This window comes from Diadema antillarum, unplaced genomic scaffold (assembly GCF_040938485.1).
Source record: "Diadema antillarum isolate AM-2024a unplaced genomic scaffold, OU_Dant_1.0 seq00000968_RagTag, whole genome shotgun sequence".
NCBI lineage: Eukaryota > Metazoa > Echinodermata > Echinoidea > Diadematoida > Diadematidae > Diadema > Diadema antillarum.
In genome coordinates, this window is record NW_027271813.1 from 66,633 (window position 1) to 75,235 (window position 8,603).

General features: G+C 37.2%; 1 pseudogene; it reads left to right on the forward strand.

Annotated features, from left to right (window-relative positions):
- Positions 1-2,056: 2,056 nt before the first annotated feature.
- On the forward strand, positions 2,057-2,860 carry LOC139741972 (uncharacterized; annotated as a pseudogene).
- The last annotated feature ends 5,743 nt before the right edge of the window (positions 2,861-8,603 follow it).

Here is an 8,603-nt window from a genome sequence, read left to right on the forward strand (position 1 = left end):
TAGTTAAGACCATATTCTGAAAGAACAGAATTTAAGCTTTAAAATGATGTATAACTTAAATCAAATGGACTCTCTTAACCTATCTAAATATTGGAAAGAAAGCACAAACTCAGGAAAAGTGTGAACTGAGAAAAGAGGCTCTGAAGTACTGTGTCTATTCAAGCGCTTAATCTTTACCAAACCGTGCTGGCTGTGCGATGAATGGGACAAAAAAACAGGAAGTAAACCACCAGAGTAACAACAATGCAGGGATTATCAGATTAAACTGAAATTAGACATGCCTCATTAACACATTCTGTCCATGATTAATGCCAACTTTCAAAGCAGTAGTATTATCCTTTCAAAAGTTATTAGAGTTGAAAGTGAAGAGTGTGGACAAGGTTTTTCAGAAATGAGAAAGGGATTCTAAAGACACACCTAATCACCCTATTCTACCAAAAATGTTCGAGATAAACTGCTAAAAAAAAACAACACTTTCCTGCCCGTTTTATGATACCAAATTTTAGCATAATGTAAAAGAAGACCCGCTCTTTCAGAAAATATGAAAAAGTCAAGTTCAGCTAGGTTGACCCATTTCACTTATTTTCAGTCCTCACGCAAAATCAGTGTGTGCGACTTTATGTTCGTTTTGAGGTGCACGGTCACATATAAAGTATACAAATAGTAGTATTAAATAAGTGTTATTTACCCCGAAGCAAAGATCAAATATAGCTATTGCATTCACTTTTTGTATGTTGATCACCTGGGGTCGTTCTTATTCCCTTGTGTGTACATTTACATGTAAGTACGTTTGAATTTATTTTTTAATCAATAGATGGATTTTAAGGGCATCTCATTTAGATTTGGTAAAGTATTGTACCTCTTCTGTGGGAATCTTAGGCATACATTTTATAGGGCCAAAGAAAAGTGATTTGTAAAAATAACCCTAAAACTATGAATGAATCTGTCCATTATATTTCAGGCAAAGTCTCAAGTTTACCTTCGGCTGGACAGTCCGGACATTCTGGAAGCTTCGTTTGAGCTGATTGCAAGTGGAGAAGCCATTGCGAGTAGTGATGGCCTCTCAACTGCAGCTTTGTGGATGGACATCTTCTATGTTTTCAACCTAGCATATCCTGCCTATGTCGCGAAGACCATCCTCTTCTGCCAGAAAATTCCTCTGAACAGCCAGGATGAGGAAGCAGCTCCACGACCCACATTGCCACACTTACAAGTAAACTTAACAACTTTAATGCTAGTTGTTAGAATGGAGTACTGCACCATTCCATAAAACTTGCCATTGGTGGTATGTTTGCTATCTGTGATATCTTCCCCATGATGTTCAATGTTGATCCCTGATTTTTATAGTAGTTACCATTGAAAGAAGATTACCACTAACTGTAGGATTTATTCAAAGGGACCAACATGTTGACTGTTTCTCATGCCTTTCCTAGTTTCCCTAGATGTGTACCATGTTTGAAGTGTTCTGAAAATTACCTACTCAGTGAAGCCTTACTTCTCAGTAGCTGAATGCTAGATAGTTTTGGTAAATCTGAAAACCTTTAACTTTGTTGTTCTGGGGCCCAATCCAAGCTATTTTGTGTTTATAAACGTATGTAACATCAGAAAAAAAAAATCAAATTTTAGGATCAACCCTTAGTCCATGGATGTATTTTGGGTGCTAATAAAGGCCAGAATTTATGGTAATTTATTAATCAGTAATTCTATGACTTTCTTAAAAAAAAAAAAAAAAAAAAAAAACTAAAAGAATGTTGGCTAGCACAAACTATAAATACAAGGATGGATTGCATGTCACTTTTCTCTCACGACACAACTCGGCACTTTCTCCCCGCCCACACTCTTACCTAGTACATGTACATTTAAGGGGGGAAATCACATGTTTATCTTCAGAACCAGTGGTGGATTTAAACACACTTGATGGAATCATCCGTATGCCAGAAATGACCCAAAGGGTCATAGGGATTTCAACAAAACTTCATCATTCTATACATGAAAGTTTATGAAATATACTCTGTAATAGCAATTTTTTAATTTATATTTTTGGTAATATCCCTTTATGGCAGACTGTAATCCTGACAAGAAGTGGACGCTTGTCAAGTACATGCAAGGTGTAAAATATGACGTGAATCCGTTCCGCTGAGTTCGAAAGAAAGAGGCATGGGAAAGACTGTCAACGCGCCTGGTTCACAGTAAAAGGGACAGTAAAGGCACAAGAGTACACTCATCTCAAGAAAACCTGTGCGAACCTCCCAAGTTCCAATATTTTGAATGGCTCAAGGTTACTGGTGTAGTACGCCAAGGTACATTTTTGTAATGTCTTTGTTACCAGGAGCTGATCCAGGATTTTTTTCAAATGGGGGGGGGGGGGGGATTCTCTAACAAGCAAGCACACACATACACACACACACACACACACACACAAATGGGTGTCCATTTTAAAAGGGGAGGCAAACTTTCTTGAAAAAAGAGGGGCACAATGTATTTTTCTCTCAAAAAGTTGGGAGAGGGGAGTACGGGACAGATTTACTTTTTTTTTTAAATTTAAAATGCCTATGTGCAAAATTACTTTCAGTGTTTCTTTTATGATGTGCTGCTTAGCAATAACTAACTTCGAAGTTGGCCAGTCCCTTCTGAAAGAACGCCTTGATGCCTCATCTCCATCAGATGCTCCTCAAATGGATGAAAAGATGTACAGCGACCAAAGCGTGTACGTGCTAGGCCAACGCGGTTAGCTGAAGATGACAACGGGAATAGCAACCATAATTGGAGCTCTGATGCTGACGAGTACTCGTCTAGTTCCGAGGAGCTGGACACTGTCTAGTCAAACAGTAAGCCCTTAACAATGTACGGATCTGATTAGACAGATTGAACACTTCAATATTCGGTCATATGAGGATAAGTATTAGTAGAAGGCATAACAAGTGGCAGGAAAATTCCAAACTGCCTGATGTTATTATCAGCATTTGTTCTGGAGGAGTTAATTCTCTGTCTATTTTTCTATTTTTTTTCTTTTTTGGTAGAACTCTTTTAGGCATTCCAACTCAAATATTGATAACCAAAGAGAAAAGCTGAAATATTTACATAATTAGAATATTCTCTACAAAACAGTCAATATTTTACTTTTTTTCTTACAACGATTACTCCAGCAGTTATATATATATCTCATGTATGTACATAGCACAAGCAAGACCACTATCGAATGACCCTAGTGCACTGATATAAAAAGAGAACCTTTGTTGTTGAGGTTTGGTGCTTGTTCTACCGAACAGACTTGCCTGTGCTTTGTTAATATTGATATGTCTTGGAAATTGTCAATTACTGCATCGTCGGTAGATAGTATTTAACAATGTTTCCATTTAATTTTATATGTGTACAATGTGACACAAATTTTAACGGTTGATTCACCATAAATTCATTGCATTCATAAATTCTCATTTGAAAATAAAGAATATTCAAATATTCAATTGTCGTTTCAATATTTTGAAAAGTGCCAAAAATGCAGATGGGCAAGATAGGAGGGACTTCCGGTTCCGTCGAGAGCATGGAGTGAACACCTTCCACATTGCTCCCGTGAAAAGGGATCACAAAAGCCTGATTGTGGGTCCTTCGTCTTAAAATTAGCCAAAGAATGTGAATAAAGGGAAGATCGAGGTGTCAACTAAAGGAGTATGGTCTGAAATATAGATCAGCAAGGAAAGAAAAGGACAGAAACATGGCAGAAAGTGACAGCAAAGAAGCACGTGGCACAGACGGGCATGCAGCAAAGCGTACTACTACTAGCACGGGAAGGATCAGAGTACAGACAAGGACGCGTGATGAGGGCGAGCACCGTGACAATTCCAAGCTCGACTCATTCAAGACGGACATAACAGATATCAAGAAATCTGTAAATATAGAACATTGAAGTCAATTTTCACGATGATCTAACCGAATTATGACCTTGGAAAATGAAAGAAATCCCACACCTGCAGAAAGAGATAGATAGACTAGAGCGAGGATTCAAAAACAAACTACTTGCAGTAGAGGTTCATGAGAAAAAGCATATTCTCCAAATGTACGGTGTACAATTTAAACTAGGCCTAATGACAATATAGAAGACATTGCAAAGGAGAAGATTGCTCTGTTTATGAACAAGCCTACAAGTGATGCTGAAATAAAGAGCATGAAATTCGCAAATATATCCATATACTACCTCGTCGATACGCGTCAGTTTCTGAAGGAGATAAGGCCCTAGATGGTATCTTTATGAGGTTCGTCAAGTGTGCTGACAGGGAGAAGGTTGTACATGCCTTATATGCGTACAATTCATCCCAGAACGGACGGAAGAGAAGTACAGCTGATGCCAGTGCTGATACTGCTGCTCGAGCTATCGACAAGGATGACCCGCTGTTTTGCGTTTCCATTCGGATGGATTTCTATTTGATGTCATCAGAGATATTCTCTTTTGTTAGGAAATGTAAAATTGATTTGGGATATCGAACTGACCATTCAATGACCAACCTTGACATTGTGTTGGATAAATGTCACGAGTTATTCAGTTTTTGGAAGTTTAATGATGCATTTTTGAAAGATTACGAATTTGTTGACTTTATCAAGGAGAAGGTAAATGAGGTTACTTTACAGTATCTTCACGATTTTGGTTGCCTAGATGGTAAACAGAAAATGTTAGTAAAGGTAATTATAAGATTGTTATTGATGAGCAGTTGGTTTTTGATTCACTGTTGATGGAACTGAGAGGAGTGACAATTCTGTACGATATTCGCCAGAAGTAAAAGGTATAAAGAGTAAAAAATGATCTTGCTAACGAGATAGTCGAATTAGACAGATTGTTAGATTAAAATATAAGTAGCGGAGAAAATGTAGATACGATTATATCATTGAGAGAAGAATAAGAACCATTTAGACAACATAAGTTTTAAAGGGAAGCAAACAGGCTACGGTTGCAAGAAATGCAATTTAGAGAAAAAGCAACAAAATATATTCTGAACTTGGAAAAACAAAGAATAGTACAAAAACATTTGTGGAATTGATCAATGATAATGATACAGTGTTGCAGAATCAAGAAGACATTTTGAAAGAAATTGTTTCATATGAACAACTCAGTCCAAAATGTATATTGACACTGCACAAGACTTATCTGACATTCATCCTGCCTTCTTTTGTACGAAATTTTACTGCCGATTAATGGCAACAGAAAATAGATGATATTCATTACAATTACAAATTTATTACAATTTATTATAATATTCAACACAAAGCTAAGAATGATTGGCATGACCATAAATGCAATGGTGAATGCATTATATATTTGTACACTTTTTCAAACCTCAATGAAGCCTGGCAGGCCCCAAAAAGAGGAAATCTTGTTGTGGTCGCCCTTTTATGAAGAAACCTGTAGATCCAATGTCACATTTTAGTTTCATTGATGATTTGCCACTGCAACAGGAAAAGTGCAAAGTTAAAGTGAATGGCTCATTTCAGTTAGATGTTTGAAACAATTTTCTCAAATGTAATCTGTGTGACTGTGTTGTTACGTCTCCCATGCCATCATCTCTTTTGTGTCGACTGTCCGTCACCTGTGTTCTCCAAAGTGTCTGTCAATTGTCATGTCTGTAACCTCATTGTTCACTATACACTCCATGCAAGCCAGCCACATACATTTTCACATTACTGGACAACTTACATCTTAAGTGCACACGGTGTCACTCATCAATTCACCATGCCAAAGCATCTCATCACACATGCCATCAACATGATCATACATTTCACAAATTGCCGGATTCACCAACAGCCATAGTCCCCAGGCAAAGGCATGAAATTGCCATAGCGTGTCTGCAAGAACAACTTCAGAAATCAAAAGATGCATCTCTGCTACCTTTGGCGCACCTGATCTGGAAAGATGTTTAGAGCAATATTTTTCATAATATTGAACAACATACAATTGTACTAGAGGTCTATAGAGTTCATAAAATTGACATTCCTCCGTTCTGATAGGCCTAATAAGATTGAAATAAACTAGTTTACCTGGAAAATCTGGGAAGGGGTCATTAATGCCTGGCATTATCCCTTTACATGCCGGTCTAGAAGTAATTCCTGAGTACTATCCTTAATCTCGCACATTAAAGTCACCATGGAAGTATATTAATACTATATAAAAGAAAATTAGTTGATTGGATTCAGTTATGCCGTATTACATCATTGTGTTTGGTTCAGGCGAGCTCATCCGGCTGTGAAGTTAGTTTAATGATATTCAGGAAAATGATTAGGCGCTAGAGAGGTCTTAATTTAGTAAGAGATAGTTTGCTTTGAGAGGAGATTTTTTTTTTAAAGCATGCCTCTGTCTGAACCGCATGTTAATTGATTTCAGTAGTTAGTGTATAAGTTAAGACGTTAGGGAATATCAGGCAGAGAAACATTTTGGTTAGCATACAAAACACGTCGGTATGGGGCTTGAAGCAGCGTCGGCGAGCAGGACTGTTATGCCGAGGCGACTACCGGTACGAGGGACGAGCGTCGCTAGCTGAGCCACACCTGCTGAGCCACACCCGCTGACGACCTGCGGTCTACCGAGCACGACGCTGGCGCAGTACCAACTACTAAAAAAGGGACATGAATCCGGAACCCAGAGTTATAGCCAAAAGTTACGTGTTTATTTATACTTTGTTTTGTATTTAATATATTTATACACAATCTTAAACTTTGTAACAAGACCAAAACTTGATTATTAAAAACGTTGATTTAACTGTATTTGATTTTTTTTTTTCAATTTGAATGCTTACGTGTCAAAGTAGCAGACTAAACAAAAAGGTTGCTTATGTGATAGGGGTATAATAAATTTAATAAAATGAAAATAGGCTTACAGCCCTACCACTTTACATTCTGGTGTGATCTTCTATTTGCAATTAATTCCTATAATATGCTTTTATACAATATTTTCTGAGACAACTGTAAGTTGTTTGTTTTTTTCTGTCATGCTTGAGGAAAACAAAATTTCAGTAGTTTAAATATAATTGCTTATAGCGTAATCACTCATGAACATTATCATACCACCTAAATCATATCCGAAATAGCCCATCAAAACCATGAAAATTCTGGCAGCATCTGTAAAGCCAGAAATGCTCACCGAAAATATCCGGAGAAGAATGCAATTCATAAGCCAACTGCGAAGGGATCTTTCAAAACACGAGGGGCTGGACATACAACAACGAGGTGAATTACAGCATGCTGGCATGCAGCACATCAAAGGTACTGGCATAATGATCCCAACTGCAGATATTCTGAAACTGCAACTGAAATCCTTTTTCATTTTGAGCTGGCGCACTTTGAGAAGACAGAAAAAGTTAGATAAAACACAATACAAAACATGAAATCTTCAACAACAACAAAATATTGACTACTCATTGAACTGAAATTCATGGAGGATTTTTTTCTTTTACACAATGCTGAATAAACTACATTCAACGTAGCTTAAGCCAATCTCTCATATAAAGTCATATACTCGCCGAGGTCGACGGTCTTTTCAAGTTATCTTTATATTCTATTGATTGTAATTCCTTATAAGTTGGCTTTTCTCTTTAATAGTCGAAGCTGCAATGTCTAATTTCCGCAGTCCAATTAGACATAGGTGACAAGCGTAATATAACTGGACGGGGTGTTTTGTGACTACTAATAGAATTTATGATGTAATACCCACCTACAAAAAAAAAACAAAAACAAAAAAAAAAACAACCTAATGAATAAGGAAGTACGTTGCATAGTCTACACAAGGTAATTTAGATCTCGGTCTAGGTCTATTAATACCTTTTTATCTGTTTAAAAAACTTCCTAGCTTTATTTTGAATCGCCTTGGGCATTTTAAGTTGTGTAAACAATGACAACATTAATCAATGTGCACATAAAACTGTTTTAGCATACAACGGTGGTGTCGATTCTGATAAGTTTACTTTGTTATGCAAGACCCTCGTTATTACCTTCATAATAATACCTTACCCAATTACTTTTGTTATAATTTACATTGCAAAGTTCGTGGAATATCTTGCACAGCTAACCCTTTTTCACTTCTCTTGAGAAAGTCTCATTATGTTTATTCATTCTCATCAAATTTGACATATATGTTGTTCATCATTTGCAGATATGCATGTCTATATTCTATAAATAGAAATGAAGAAGCAAATATTCATTGACTATTTCTCTTTAAGCAACATGATGTGCCTGGGCGTTTGTATTCAATGTTAGATTGCATTTGCCTATTTCGCGTTTTCTATGTCAGGCATGCATCGGCAAGAACACAACTGAGCAACAAGAGGACAACTACCACCTAATGCCTGGAGCCGTATTTATCAAGTCATCTCCCAGCCGAGCTTATATCTGTCTCTTCTTGTACACCCACACAAGCTCTCGTAGACCATACATACCACAGGAAAACAAGAAGATGCTTGCCTCTTTAATGCAATTGCAAACTCTTCCAATAGTATCAAAGAAGAGAGAAGTCTTCTGAAGAGGTGTAGAGATCGAGAGAATGACGTTCGTCAGTTTGTTCTCCACAGAGAAAACATACTTCGTATGAAGCACATCTGGGATCACAACTATCACTGCACTAACGA